Here is a 16,938-nt window from a genome sequence, read left to right as displayed (position 1 = left end):
TGTAAAACGTTGAAATAAAAGTGTTTTTTGGTGTTCATTTGACTTTGTTTTACATGAAAATTATCAATTAGAGGGATATATTTTACTAGTATTGGGGATAAAATTTGTTTCCATTGCCAACCCAAAAATAAATAAATAAAAATAAAGAAAATCATCTATCTTTTGGTATTCATTTGGCTTTGTTTTACATGGAAATTGCCAATTAAAGAAAAATATTTCTTTACAATTATTCTTAGAATTTGTTTCCATTGCCCAAAAAAAATAATAAATAAATATTGAAAATAAAATTCTGCTACAGTAAATCGGAATTAGAATTCCAATTCAAGGAAAAGTGAGAAAATTGCTTAGGTGGCAAGAATCATGGAAAATGAGTTCCCTAGAATTTTTTACCTATCAAACACTCATTTTTGGCAAAAGGTGGAAATGAATTTTCATTTTCCATGAAATTGGAGGTTATCAAACACTACTTTGATGACAATTGTTGAATGTGACATGTTATACTTGCATGTAAAAATAAACGTTGGCATTACTTGTCTTTGTACTTTAATCCATATCTTTTATGATCCACTAAAGATGATTTGTGGTATGTAGTCGTTGAGATATCTGACATGTAATTATTTTTCTGTAGTTTGTTGGTAAGAAGGTTCAGTGGATGCACATTGACATGGCAGGCTTGACATGGAATGATAAGAATAAAAGATATCCAATCACATCTACCACATTTTAATTTGGAAGAGCATTGTCAAGGTCTTTCAAGAACTAGAGGCAATTTCCTTTGGTGATCAAGAGCCCATTCTTGATCCGATATCGGGCCAAAAATTGCATAGTAGAATTCAAAGCGGTGGCTGCTAAACTAAGATGATTCTCAACTCAGATAGAAGCATAAAATAATCAAATTATTATTTTATCATGTAAAACTAATTCATACACACACACACATCTGTCTTATTATTTAACCTTGCATTTACTTTGCTATAGGCTTTTGATTGTGACCATTGTTTTGTGACTTCGGACTAACATGACTTTGGTAAGTAAAAACTCTACGTTTCCTAACTAATATGTACTCTAGTCAGTGAAAACTTTTGTTGGCTAGCTTTTGGCGATCAACTTCCGACCAACACTTTCTAGTCAATGAATGGTTTTACTAGCTAATATTGAACTTTTGACGACCTTTTTTTGGTTGGTAAAACTCATATTTCTTGTAGTGAGTGTTAGAATCTTAATTCTCATACTTTAAGTTTTACTGGGAATTAGGTTATATTGGGTATTTCTATCATTATATAAAAATAGCTAGTACTATTGATCTTCTTCAATACTATTATATCATGTTAACATGTACTATTTTAGCAAAGAAAACAAATATTATTTCACACATTTACACATATATCATCACCTTATAAACATTGTGCAACTTGTTACCAGTTACATGAATGTGCAACCCTAAATGGCCTACTCTAGCACTTAGTAACAGATTACAAAATCCTGTTAAATCAACTCTCTTGGTTTGTAAATAGATCAAGACGGTGGTCAGCCAACTGTAAGGAATATATACTTGTCTTATATTCTCTCCAAGTAAAAGACTGATAGAGAGCTCGATTTTGCAACAAGACCATTTGTGGCATAGGGGATATCTTTTCATCTAGGGAAGGCGCTGCAAAATACATCATTGACAATCTAGGTTTAATTGCACTTGCAACTACCCTATGTCTTACGCTTTCAAATCTTCCATTTGTGAAAACCTACATTTCACAATCCAAGTACAATTCGTGTAAACAATAAGAAGTTAACAGTAAATTGCATTTGCTCGAAGCATAGAGCATTGTATTAACCTGAAAGATATCGTCACAAAGATGCAAAATTGATTGGAGTCAAGGGGAATAGGGATCCATAAACCATCTCGCGAACAAATCTAAAGGCCACCAATGTCATTTGATCTCAAAATTGTTAATATCTGAGGATCGGAATGCTCTCCAAATCCTATACGGGTCTTTGAATGCTCAAACAATTTGGATGCTGAACATATTGACTGAAGGAGAGTGATTAATTCTGAAGCATGAATCATTATTTACATCCCCAATGAGTTGACTAAAAATGGATTTATCTTCCATCCATAGCCCTTCAGCCACTAAATCAAGAATCTCGCATGCCAGATTTCTAGTTGCTTGTATGTAATCATTCACAGCACTACTGCAAATGTAACACAAACACAAAATGTGAGAACAAAATCATAACATTTTTGACGTCTTTTTACTATGTTTAGTAAAACGAGGACAATTGGTTACCCCAAATTTAGTATCAACTTTGACATCCTCTTACCATGTTTAATATAACCAGGACAATTGGTATAACCAAATTTAGTATCAACATATTCTCAAACAAGCTGTCACACTCTCCAAAAACTTTTCTTTTTTTCATTGTGGAATTATTTATTAGTCCATTGACTTATGTGAAGATATGGTTCACCTAACCCCACCACCTAATGTTGTGAGTTGATGGGAGTGAGGTTGACACAATAAGGTCTTCCCTTCATTTGGCAGAGGCATGGTCTTCTTCCTACCCCTTCATTATGTACACTCTACCATTTTATATTTGAATAAGGGGGCAGCTCTCAGTCTCAGTAATTCCCAGCAGCAGCAGCAGAAAGAGGAGCTCTCGGTCTCTTTCATTCCAGCAGAAAGGTGGAGCTCTCGTTTTAGCAAAAGGGTGGTGGTTCTTCATTGGTTTTTCCCCTCTCTCTTTGGAAGGCAATTGGCATAGCATGGAGGTTGTTCCTGAGCCTGAAAAAACACCCATAAAAGGAAGAAGAAGCTGCTGAAACGAAGAAGAAGAAGCTGGACAGATTTCTGAACAAAAAAGGGTTGTATTTTTCCATTCCCGTTTTTTCTTTGTTTTTGCCTTGAATCTGGTTTTGTTGATTGTTGGTTTGGTTGTTTGAACTCCTAGGATCCCCAACAAACTGGTATCAGAGCTAGGAGGAGTGATATTAGTCCAAAAATCGATCAAAAACCAGCAAGAAATCACCATTTTCACATTCTAACCGAATCTGAAAAACTTGATTTCCGGCCAACCGATTGACTTTCCGGCGAAATGGACCATGGAACCATGACCAGCAGGAGGAGGCTCACCCTGTGGTGGGGCGCGTGACCGGCGGCGGCGGCTCCTCAAATACCAACTGTAGAAGCACTTGATACAAAAAATATAGCAATTTAGGCACATGATCATACATAAGAATGCTAAATGAGAAGTAATACTAATGTCAATCAAACACATCAGCCAAAACATTAGTATTACAAAACATCAAAAGCTCAAACAGCTATACATTATGATATGGAATGCAATGAAAATAATCAATATCTCCTTATTGGAAACTCTAATCAATCTCCCCCAACATGCAATTCTCTTTCAAGGTATAAAGATATAATGTTATAGATGATATTGATATAGTCTTTATCCCCTATCGAAATAATTACTCTCCCATTTTTTTGTCACAAATGACGAAATGATCAATATCAAAATTTTTAACATCAATACAATAACTCAAAATATGCAGTTGATAGCATGAACAAGAATAATCAATGATCAGTAAACCTTTCCACATACTCAGTCCAAGTTAACATGGAGTAAATTATATAAGTGACCCATGTTTGTAAAGTGTCACTAATCCTTGCTAAGCAAAACTCCAAACCTTAATTTTGTGAGAATGGACATGCTAAGCATCACTGTTAATAAGTTTATTCCTCTATTTATGATAGTTAAACCATTTAAAGCACATTAGAACATTTAAATCAAAGCTCATTTTGTGTGGATATTTTCTTTTCTTCCCCTAACTTTGATCATATATAAATTTTATACATATCCTTCAATATTTTTTAAGCTCATCATATTTTACATCTTAAGTGTAGGTCTTTTTCCATTAACTAACTAAGATGACCTTGTAGCGAACTTTAGGCCAATTAATCCAAGTCAGTTGACTATAGGCACCAGGTTATGAGAAAGCCCGCAGGCTTAATTGCTTGAGTCAAATAGGTTCCGAAGAAGAATATAAGATATTGAGATTTTTTTTTCAATTCATAAGTTCCATTGTCGATGTAATGTTTTGAGTGAAAGAAAAAGAAAAAAACAACGAAAAAAAGAAAGGAAAAAGGAAGTGATGGAAGAAATAGTTTTTAATGTTACAAACTATCTATATTCACATTTTCTCCTAGCATTAAATGAGATAGATGCAAATCAAAGAAATTGTGAGTGGAGTGATTGGTTATGCATGTATTACACGTATTTGAGTTTGAGTTGTTACATTTTTTTTTTTGCTCCATTAGTTTCGATGGCTTTTGAGCTACATTCTCAAATACTTCCCACCTTATGCCAAAGCCACCTTACAACCCTTGAAAAGTCCTTGTGATTCGTGTTATGCAGGTGATCTAAATGGTGGCAAGTGAGAAGATATGAAAGCATATGGTAGATCATTTCCATTGAAATGAATTTGAGCAAAACACATACCCTTTAAACACATGAGAGTCGAGTACTTATTTCCATAAGGTTCTGCATGTTTAGTTTACTCCATTTTCGAAAGAAAATGCTTACTAAGTAATTATGTGTTGTCTGATCATGTTTATTCATGATATATTATGTATTTTAAAGAGTTTGGTTGTTTTATGTCGATAGCATTGCAACCTTGATGTTTTTGGTGAAGTAAATTTGAATTTTGCTTGAGGATGAACGAAAGTTAAGTAGGAGAATTTGATGAGAATGTAAAATGTTATATTATTCCTCTCTTAATATGTATGCTTTTATAATTATTTGGTGCCTAAATGTACTCATTATTCTTGTATTTTGATTTAGGATGCAAATTGATGAATGTAGCGAAAATTAGGATAGACAAGTGGAAAATGACCAAAATGGAAGAAAACTAAAGTTTAGGGACCAAAGTGCAAATAGTTGAAAGATGACCCGGAAGCATAAACAAGGATGTGAAAGAGTTAATGACCAATTTGTTGAAGACATGAAGTGTTGGAAAAAGAAGAAATGACAAAAAAAGGTCAAGAAATGAGAAAACGTGTTTGAGGGCTAAAACATAAATGTTGTAAGTTGAGTAACATGTATCTTCATAGAATTGAAGGGGTGATTTTAGTTGAACTATGCGGTCTCATCGAAATATACTATGCGGTTGCATAGTACAATTTCAGTCAAAAAATTTTGGTTTCCTTATTTGATTAAAACTTTTATGGAAACAATTCAAGAACCTTTTTTTAAACCCTATGACCGTCCAAAAGAAGGACACACGCCTCCCATCACCTTCTCCTCTCTTTGAGACTTTCAATTTTCGTGTCTGGTTAATTCTTGTACTTAGTCAAAGGAAACTGAAGCCTCGAGACAAATTAAACTGTGAGATCTAAATTATTTTCATTGTTTAATTCATGTTTTGAGTATTGAATATTCTTCTACATGTATTTTCATAATTGTTGTGTTTAATTACTTGGAGGCCTACTAATTTATTATATGCTACAATCTGTTGATTGATTAATATCAAATCCGTAATTGTTTGATTCATTTAACTAGTGAAGTAACTAGGATTTAATGGCTTGTTGCGTTAGAAATTGTTAAATCTTGGGACGAACGTATGAGTAGATCAAATATAACCACTTGTGCTTGTATTATTTATATTCATCGATCTCTCTAATTCTTAGGGCTGTTATTAGATTAAACCTTAGCACATTTCTTAGGTTGTCTAGTAATTAAGGTTAATTGGATCGCTTGTTTTCTAATTAACTACAATTAAGGATAGATAGGAAATTAATTCCAATGATGAATGCTAAAAATATGAATTGATATTTATATATGGATCAATGATCAGTTGTGAACTTTTGACGGTGGATGTTAACTTAGATCAAGGTTTGTTCTTTTTATTTATTTCGATCCGTCAATTAGCATTGCTTATTAGTTATTTTCTTTAGATTGGTTGTGTTATAATAAAAAACCTTCTTCATTGTTTACATAGCATAAAGTTAGATTAGACACTTTTTGTGTGAACGATCCTTACTCGCACTATTACCTAGATTTCTAGGATTATATGTTTTATTTTTGGTTGCCTACGACAACACACCACCAACCCTGGTAAGCACCATTGGGCTAGAATGAAATGGTTTTGAGATATATTGTTGAGACATTAAATTTGGGTCTAGTGTATTAGAGAAGAACTGAAATCTTTAACCCTTAAGGTTTATGTAGATGTTGACTTTGCTAGTTACAAAGGTAGTAGAAAATCAACTACAGACTATTTCTTTACTCTTGGAGACAATTGCATAACTTGAAAATCTCAATTGCAACCTTTGGTTACACTATCCAACACTGAAGCTGAATATGTAGCTATAACCGAAGCTCTAAAAAAAATTGTATTTGGTTAAAAGGAATTTTAAAAGAATTGAACTTCATGCATGATACACCTGTTATGTTTACTGATAGTCAAAGTGCTTTATTGCTTTGTAAAAATCCTGTTTACCATGAAAGAACTAAACATATTGAGGTAAAGTATCATTTTATACGTGAGAAACTGTCTCAAGGTGAAGTTAATCTTGTTAAAATTCACACTGATAGGAATCCCTCTGATATGGGAACAAAAATTCTACCTGCAAGTAAATTTAGATTGTGCTTATCTTTATTACACATTGACACTGGTTAATTTTTCTTGCAGGTGGTGGGCGATGATGATGAACAGTTCTTCCATGTGCAAATTCGCAACCAAGAGAGAGTGTTAGGAGAACCAAGGTGAAGAATGTGAAGATATGGTTCACCTAACCCCACCACCTAATGTTGTGAGTTGATGGGAGTGAGGTTGACACAATAAGGTCTTCCCTTCATTTGGCAGAGGCATGGTCTTCTTCCTACCCCTTCATTATGTACACTCTACCATTTTATATTTGAATAAGGGGGCAGCTCTCAGTCTCAGTAATTCCCAGCAGCAGCAGCAGAAAGAGGAGCTCTCGGTCTCTTTCATTCCAGCAGAAAGGTGGAGCTCTCGTTTTAGCAAAAGGGTGGTGGTTCTTCATTGGTTTTTCCCCTCTCTCTTTGGAAGGCAATTGGCATAGCATGGAGGTTGTTCCTGAGCCTGAAAAAACACCCATAAAAGGAAGAAGAAGCTGCTGAAACGAAGAAGAAGAAGCTGGACAGATTTCTGAACAAAAAAGGGTTGTATTTTTCCATTCCCGTTTTTTCTTTGTTTTTGCCTTGAATCTGGTTTTGTTGATTGTTGGTTTGGTTGTTTGAACTCCTAGGATCCCCAACAACTTATTTCATTTTTAGCACACTTTTGACACTGGGCTTCCTTGTCATAATAAATAATAATAGATTTGTTGACATGCTCCAATGATTTTTGAAGAGTACAAGACTCAAAGAGCAAGAAACATATCATAATAAGAAAGGTGCAAATTTTATATGTTTGAACACGTAGTTCTAAACTGAAATGCAAGTGGTGAATTCAAAGAAAAAATGGGGAGGACTCAATCAAAGTGCATCCATATATTGCAACATCATTGAAAGTGACTTATCTTTTACTTTGGGTTGTGATGATATATGTTAACCAGCAAGAAAAGGTTAAGATAAGAACCAAATTGGAAAGATATAGAGAGCCACTTTCTTGTGTCACTATAGTTGAATGAAATTATATCAGAAAAGCATACTTTGCCTAAGGCAGAATGTTGACGTGGACACCCAGCAATTCTATTTAATGGTCAACAAGAAGATCACTTCTCCCAAAGTTGTTGAAATATTCAAAAATAAATAAATAATGAGAATGGATATTGTATGCATAAGAGACATTTATTCAACTCCAAAGGGGCATCAGTAATTTTCTTTACTTTTTTCCGGTGTAATGTTGCTTTTGGACCTACATATTGAAACTTCCTACTTTTTAAGGCTTGCACATCAAACTATTTGACCACAATTTTCATGTATTCATCCCTTCTCTATATATCTATGACAAGTTGACAACGTTGACAAAGAATTTCCAACCTTAACACACGTGTAAATCTCACCCAAATTTCAAAAATCGTACAGCGCCATCAAAACTCAAGTACCTAAAATTTTCTACATTATATTTTCTATACGTGGCATATTAAACGCGAAAATTATGAAGTCAGCAAATTCATCATTATCTCATCCGTAAAAAGTCAAGTCTAAAATGTGACAATTTTTTATCAACTCACTCATAACATCGAATATTTTTTAATATACAAGTTGGAAAAGAATGTTTTGACAAGTGTGCATGAAGAATCAATGATCAAGAAAAAATTTATTGTCTCCAAGAGGAGAAACTGGAATGCTTTTTGAGGGAGAAAATCACAATGCATAAACTAACCACACTGGTGATAAGTAATTATTGTAGTATTAAATAATTGTTTAAAGTTCTGGATACTGTTAAATATATTTTATTGTAACTTAGTTTAAAATAAAATAAAATATGTTTATTTCCTTACATTCTTTGCTACATATTCAACACCTAATTATCTATGTTGACCTAAAACAGTTGTCATTTCATTTGATAGAAATCATGGGTACCTGAAGTTTTGAGGATTGGTGGAGATGGAGATAGATCTCTGGAAAATGGATTGAGGATTGGCTTCAAGAAGAATATATCGTTCGCCCTTGTCTCTAGTGAATCTAATATTCTTGCAGCCATAACCAGAAGATAGCAGGCAGTCCAGCCTGTTGCATTTCTGATCGGCCTTCATTTTCAACTCTAGAAATTATTTCTTTGGGAACTCCATGATTTATTACCTAGAAGAAACCGAACTCTTCGCAAGCTTTTACTAGTAATTCAGAAAGTTTAGACCTCTCGAGACTGAGATCTATAACTGGAATTCCAATTGCTCGAGTTATTTTGCTTCGGAGTGGAGTTGGAGAAGGCACAACCATTTTGTTTGTAATACAATAAATATAAGAAGAAGGAAACTTGAGAAATTGAATGAGTTTGAGCTTGTTGGAGGGGTGATCATGGTCGAGTTTGACGGTTAAATAGACAGAGAGAGATGGCCACAACTGTTGACCTCTTGAAAATCTTAGTACATACTTTCTTTCAATTTTATTTATAGTAATAATATTACAGGAACACAAGCGTGATATCTGTACATTTCCACAATCAACTAAAATACTTCTTTTATCTCTAGTAATAGCATGAACTAGGAATTTGAATGATTACTATAGATGACATTGGTATCTGATCAAGATTATGTTAGGTATTTAAGTTCAATAACCAAATGGTGTTCGACATTTGTAAGGCATTGAAATAAACTATGTTTGGTTGTTAAAATTTCCTTTGTCTAAAATGCATACAACTATTTTCTCCATCGAATTCATCTTTGTTGTAAACATTGTTAACATAATATTAAATATTTAACTTATTAAGGCATAGTATTCAATGATCACGAAAGAATTTACAGTTTCTACCTAAACAAGTATTTCCTATCTTTGAGCTTGTCAATGGAAAAACAACATATATTTGACACGACATAGTTGGTAATAAAAAACCAAAAATAAGTAGTTGTGAGAATGTTTGTAATATATATGCTGTAAAATTTGCAAAGGCGGTAAACATTAGGTGAGATGTATTTACGGCAGTTTGTCTCCTCTCATTGGATTCTAGTACGTATTCCTCGACACATTTCAATTGTAAACACGTACAGTGTAAAAAATACAACCCAAATTTGACACATTTTAAGTATAAAGTAAAGAGAAAAATGACATGAATATTTTTTTCTTGATTTTGAACAACAAATAAATTTCAACAATCCTTCACTCGTTCAAAATCTGTATTAATCACATAATCAAATATCAATACTTATGCATAAGAATTATATATCTTTCGATTTGAATCTATTCATAGTGTAAATCTCATAAAGTATTAGCAGAATTTCAGGTGGCTAGTGTGCCTTGAACCAGTTATTCTTTGTGACAATACCAATGAAATCACACAGACAACTGTTAAGTTTTTCACTAGTTCCTCAAATTCATTTAGTGCTAATATGGTCTTGCACTAATCCTATTTCATTGAACTTTTAAAGATAGAAAACTCCAACTCTCAAATGAGGCGGCACCACCTCAAAGTTCACATAGGTAAAGTTCTTGTAGTATCTTTGTTACTTTTACAGATATTTGTACTCCGTACTGAACTTCATTAAGAGTTTATTTTAACTCATCCCTCCAACAATAACAACCAACACTATCTTCCAAAGATAGTATTTGATATATTTAATAGTGTTGAATCTATTTACTTATCGAATAACTTGTTACCTCTTGAACTTATATATACTAGTTTAGCATATTTTGGTGAGATTGCAGTTATTAGTGGATTTTTTCGAGGAGTTTTAATCACATTTTACTTGATGTTAATCTCACTAACTCTTTCGTGAGAGGTTTTGTAAATGGATCAATTAAGTTCTCACTAGAGGTATCTCATATAATAAATCTCTTAGCCACTCAACTTCTTTTCCTGTTTCGACTAATGCTACAAACTCCGATTCCATAATTGAATGAGTAATACAAGTTTGTTTCTTAGACTTCTAATAAGTTGCACCACCTCCAAGAGTGAATATCCAACATGAAGTAGATTTATTCTCTCCCGCATTCGATATCGAACTTGAGTCGATATATCCTTCTAAGATTTTAGGAAATTTTGGATATTGTAGCCCAAGATTTTTAGTTTTCTTTAGATAACCAAGAATCCTACTGATGGCCTTCCAATGTTCTGAACTTGAATTGCTAGTAAACCTACTTAGTTTACTTACAGCAAATGCTGCATTAGTTCTTGTACATTGTGATACGTACATAAGACTTCCAATTACACTTGTGTATTCCATCTGTGCAATTGCTCTACCTTCATTTTTTATCCATTTAATATTTGGATCTATAGGAGTGTTAGCCTCCTTAACATTCAAATGTTTGAATTTGTTTATCACACTCTCAATATAGTGTGATTGGCTTAATGTAAAACCCCCACTATCCTTTAAAAAAAATAAAAAAATTGCTTAACCGCATGAAGCCCTCTCGAGAATGGGAGAGCTGGCAAAGCTATAACCATGCGGTCGCATGGTTATCAAAAACTAACTGTTGGGGTTAGTTTTTGACCATTTTTTCATTCAAATTTTGTAACTTTTCACCTGTTTCTTGCACCATTTCGTGGGAACTTGCCAAGACCTATAAATAGGTGATCCAAGTGTAAGAAAATTAATTGAGTTCCATTGAATATCTCCAAATTATTCTTCCAAAAATTGAGGAAAAACTATCACATAATCATTCCATTTTTCACTTGTTCATTGTGTAGATACACCTTTGCTTTTTGGTGTTTTTCTTATCAAGACTTGTTTAATTCTACAAACTATTTGCCGAAAATCCTTAAAAAGCATTGGAAATTAGGCAAATAACGTTTGAGATCTTATTGAATGTTGAACAAGTGGGGGATTGATGTATATTGTTGTTCAACATCAAAAGAATCATGTGTGGAATGAAACTGAAACAAGAAACAGAAGTGGAATAAGACTAAAATCGGAGGCCCGAGATGAATGCCATGCGATCGCATGGTAGTCACATGGTGATCGTTGGAGGCTGTAGTGGTTTGAAATTAGCGGCTTTTCACTTCCTTTTGACACCATTTCATGTGGCAATGTTTCATGGCTATAAATAGGTGTTTGATGGCCTTTAAAAAGATATAGTAATCATATCACAAACATATGAAAAAAAAAAATCATCTCTTCATTCCACAAGAAGAAGCCAAAGTCTTCTTCTTCCATTTTCATTTTTTTTCTCCTTGTGTTCTTGAAGTTTTGGAGAATCACGCATGTGCTTAAGTGTTTTATTCTCTACAAGGCTTGATTAATCCCACAAACCATTTGCCGCGAGACCCTTTAAACACTAAAATTGTTACAAAGAGAGGGCAAATATTGTTTGAGGACAACAATATAATGTTGTATTTGAGCCTTTCATTTTCGGTTTGTTCTTCACGTTTATTCCATCTTCTTGATATCACTTCTATGTTATCTCTTCTCCAATTTTCTCGATGGTGATAATTTCCCAACATTAAGATAGTTATCGAATAATAAATGAATTATAGCTGGAGAAATTTACGGGTGAATTAATAATAACAAAACATTAGTTTATTCACTTAATTTGTTGGATGTGAATAAATTGTACTATAAGAATGACTTCTAATTGTTTAATCCATTTGTCAATATATTTTTCTCTTGAAGGTGAAGAAATTTTATTTTTAAATAACCTTAGCCTCATGCAAACTACAAAGAAAATTAGGTTAACCATGGGTGACGAACCCAGGACTCCTCAAGATTGGTCGGGCGAAACTCAAACATCTAAGTCACCAGAAAAAAATTAGGTTAATCATGTGATTAGTAGTTAAAAATGCTCCCAACTTAGCGGCAAAAATGGGAAATATCAAGCTGCTGTATTAGTTAATTTTTCAACTGCTTCAGGTCCAGTCCAATTTTACCCTTAGCTGAACAGTTTTCGCACGTGGATTACAGCAAGAATCTATACTAGCACACGTTGATTTCTTACATGAATACACGGAAAACTGGATTTAAGGTTTAAATTTAAACACGGCCGGCCAAAGTGGATGATGCGACTATCAAATTGAACAATACTGCTACACGTGGAGCGTTTTGCTAAGTCCCGCTCATATTGTGTTTTTTAACGCCGTAGAAAGGGGTTGGGGTTGTTTTTAACTTTTGAGAACAATGTGGTACACTTGGACATTCTCTTCGAACCCATTTGACATGATTTTTGAAAAGTCAAAAGAAATTTTTGAGATTCAAAACCTATTTTTGAATTCGTTTGACTAATTTTATGAATGTGTTTTTGATAATTAGAAAAGTTTTTAAAAAATTGATTCAATATAACTTTTTCTAAAAGTATTTTTGGGATAGAAAGCTCGTTTGAAAATTAGCCTCCAAATAAAAATTAAAGCAACTCTAAAAAAAAAAAAAAAATCTTTTAGGAAGCAAAAGCAAAAACAAAAATAAAATCATGAATATTCTGCATTTACTAGTACTGTACATAAGTGAATAGTTAAAAAATCGACATAAATAATAATGTCCATATTGTATAAATTTTGTGAAGAAACTTCTGTAAGTATAGCATTGCTCTTCTTATCTATAGTAGAATAGTAATTATGAGTATGTACTCTTGGAAATCAATATAGACTACTCATTTTGGCATCTTCCAAATGAACATGAGTAAATAAATGTAAAAACATGTACCTTCAGTTTGTTAGACGGATCAATCTTTATGTATATAAAATTTGAACAATGCTACAATAATAGGGAGAAATTTTATAGAGGTTTTAAAGGCCTCTCACAATGTGGTAGTCCAACATTTTATTTATTTATTTATTTGTAATTTTTTTATTACATAAGGGTCCCATGTGGGTCTCATTCCATTTCGAGTATCCTATAAAAAGTCTGGTAAATTGCTCCCTAGCAAACCAGTTTTTTCCATAAAATTTACGACAAAGACTACCTATATCAGAATTAAAATAAAGTTGAGAGGGAACCCAACGTGGTTTCAATTATAGGTGCTTGTGTTAGATAATATATAATGTAAAAGAATTAAAATAAGAAAAACATTATTTTGAGGGGAAAAGATTGTGTAGTATATTCTAAAATAATTTGGTTTTGTAGAGTGTTTGTGAATTCTCCTTAATTCAGCTGTACCTGAATTTTTAATTTTTTTATTAAAAAAAATAATAATAACAATACTTGGGCTAGCTTTCTCTTTTACTGCGGGATTCGGCCCAAAACATGTTTACACTGCCTAATATGATTGGCCCAATGACTACCTATGTCCACTTCAATTAAGTGGAAATTACATAAAAACCAACTTTTAAAGATCTCATTTCACAAATCATTTTCTAAGTTTACTGTTTCAAAAATCAGAGATTTGTTAGAGGAAATGGTGGGCAATGGCTGCCCCACCCGGTATGTTTATCAAAATAGCCTTTGACCAAGTTTTAAAAAAAAGAAAAAAAAAAGAGGGAAAATGTTATTATTTGTGTAGGGTCGAAAATACCCCCCATCAAGAAAAGAAGAGGAGAAAATAGAGAGAAAAAAGAAGAGAAAAAAAAAGAAAAAATCTGCCCGGACCGTCGACGTCGCCTACGGACTGCCCGGACCTCACCAACTTCGACTAAGACCAGAGCCACCTCGATTCGCCGGAGACCGTCATTTTCTGGAAGGTTAGACATGTTTTCTATAAATAACTACTTCGAATTTGTGAAAGTTTGAATGTTTAGGATATGAATATGGGTTAAATTCATGTTTTTATGGTTAAAATGTAAGAAAATATCGAATTTGAGGTTAAAATGTTGAAAAAGAGTGAAAAAAAGGGACGGAGCTCGCCGAAAATGGAGTTTTCCGACGGCTCCGTCGGCTGCACTGTCTGTAACAGACCAGAAATGGTCCGTTACGGACCATCACTATGGTCTGTTACGGACCGTAGTGGACCATGTGGTCCGTTATGGCTACCGGACCGGGTCCGGACTGGTCCGAACCATATGGCCCGGACCAGTTCGGACACACCGACCCGGATTTTGGTCCGGGTCGGCTATCCGACCCAAATCCGGATCCGGACCGGGATTTGGGTCAAAAATAATTTTTTTTTTTTCAGAATTGTTGTTTTATTTTTGTGTTAAGAAATAAAATGAAATATAAAATAAATTATATATTAAGAGAATTAACGAAATATTTAAAGATAAATTAAATTGAGTTTTAATTTTTTTCTTTTTTACTTAAATATACGTTTCAAATAAATAATTGAAATTGATTAATTAAATATGAAATAAATAATATACATAATTAACGAATTATTTAAAGAATAAATTGAAAAAAGCAATATCTTTTTTACTTAACGAACTAAGATAATGAATTAAAGAAATAATAAAAGGAAAAATCGAATAGATATTATTCAAATAAATAATCGAAATAGAGTAATTAAATATGAAATAAATAAAACACAGGATTAACGAAATATTTAAAGAATAAATGAAATTGAATAATATTTTTTTACCTAACCAATTAAGATAATTAATTAAAGAAATAGTGAAACGAAAAATCGAATAAATATTATTATTTTTATTCAAATAAATAATCGAAATAAATAATATACATAATTAACAAAATATTTAAAGAATAAATTAAATTAAATAGTATTTTTTTACCTAACCAAATAGTGAAACGAAAAATCGAATAAATATTATTATTTTTATTCAAATAAATAATCGAAATAAATAATATACATAATTAACGAAATATTTAAAGAATAAATTAAAAAAACAATATTTTTTTTACTTAATGAACTAAGATAATGAATTAAAGAAATTGTAAAAGGAAAAATCGAATAAATATTATTAAAATAAATAATCGAAATAGAGTAATTAAATATGAAATAAATAATATACATAATTAACGAAATATGTAACGAATAAATTAAATTGAATAATTTTCTTTTACTTAACCAATTAAAATAATTACTTAAAGAAATAGTAAAAGGAAAAATCGAATAAATATTATTCAAATAAACAATCGAAATAGAGTAATCAAATATGAAATAAATAATATACATAATTAACGAAATATGTAACGAATAAATTAAATTGAATAATATTTTTTTTACTTAACCAATTAAAATAATTACTTAAAGAAATAGTAAAAGGAAAAATCGAATAAATATTATTATTTTTATTCAAATAAATAATATACATAATTAACGAAATATTTAAAGAATAAATTAAAAAATAATATTTTTTTTACTTATCGAACTAAGATAATGAATTAAAGAAATTGTAAAAGGAAAAATCGAATAAATATTATTGAAATAAATAATCGAAATAGAGTAATTAAATATGAAATAAATAAAACACATGATTAACGAAATATTAAAAGAATAAATTAAATTGAATAATATTTTTTTACCTAACCAATTAAGATAATTAATTAAAGAAATAGTGAAACGAAAAATGGAATAAATATTATTATTTTTATTCAAATAAATAATATACATAATTAACGAAATATTTAAAGAATAAATTAAAAAACAATAATTTTTTTACTTAACGAACTAAGATAATGAATTAAAGAAATAGTAAAAGGAAAAATCGAATAAATATTATTGAAATAAATAATCGAAATAGAATAATTAAATATGAAATAGATAAAACACATGATTAACGAAATATTTAAAGAATAAATTAAAAAATAATAATTTTTTTACCTAACCAATTAAGATAATGAATTAAAGAAATAGTAAAACGAAAAATCGAATAAATATTATTCAAATAAATAATCGAAATAGAGTAATTAAATATGAAATAAGTAAAACACATTATTAATGAAATATTTAAAGAATAAATGAAATTGAATAATATTTTTTGTACTTCATCAATTAAGATAATTAATTAAAGAAATTGTAAAATGAAAAATAGAATAAATTTGTAAATAATATATATATATATATAGTCAGATAATTAACGAAATATAATTTTTAAATAAATATTAAATAGTCAAATATGTGGAAATTTTTTTGTTTAATTGTTTTAATATGTGATTAGATGAATTTATTTATTGGTTTATTAATATGAAATTTGATTGGTTAAATTTGAAGGTACGATATTTTATTTAAAATTTCTTTTATATGGTTTTAACATGTATTAATTTTGTAGGATGGAATATCATATCGACAACGATCTGAGGGCTCATTCGGGAAAAGTTACGACGTATTGTAACTTTTCCAGCTATGCGACAGTACTTGAGGGGCTGGACGAGGAGCATATTGACTTACTCTGTCGATCGTTTTTATGGTCGTTCTATCCGTTGAAGGACGTGCAGTTCTCTGGACAGATTGTTGATTCTTTATTACTCCGGCTGCTTAAACCAGTCGATGGCGATC

At 31.4% G+C, this 16,938-nt stretch overlaps 1 pseudogene; it reads right to left on the bottom strand.

Moving 5' to 3' along the window:
* Positions 1–1,829: 1,829 nt before the first annotated feature.
* Positions 1,830–9,170, bottom strand: LOC111407695 (annotated as a pseudogene).
* Between the last annotated feature and the right edge of the window lie 7,768 nt (positions 9,171–16,938).

The sequence above is a fragment of the Olea europaea genome, chromosome 13 (genome assembly GCF_002742605.1).
Source record: "Olea europaea var. sylvestris chromosome 13, O_europaea_v1, whole genome shotgun sequence".
Lineage (NCBI taxonomy): Eukaryota > Viridiplantae > Streptophyta > Magnoliopsida > Lamiales > Oleaceae > Olea > Olea europaea.
Note: the sequence above shows the minus strand (reverse complement) of the source record. Positions and strands in the feature narration are given on the sequence as shown.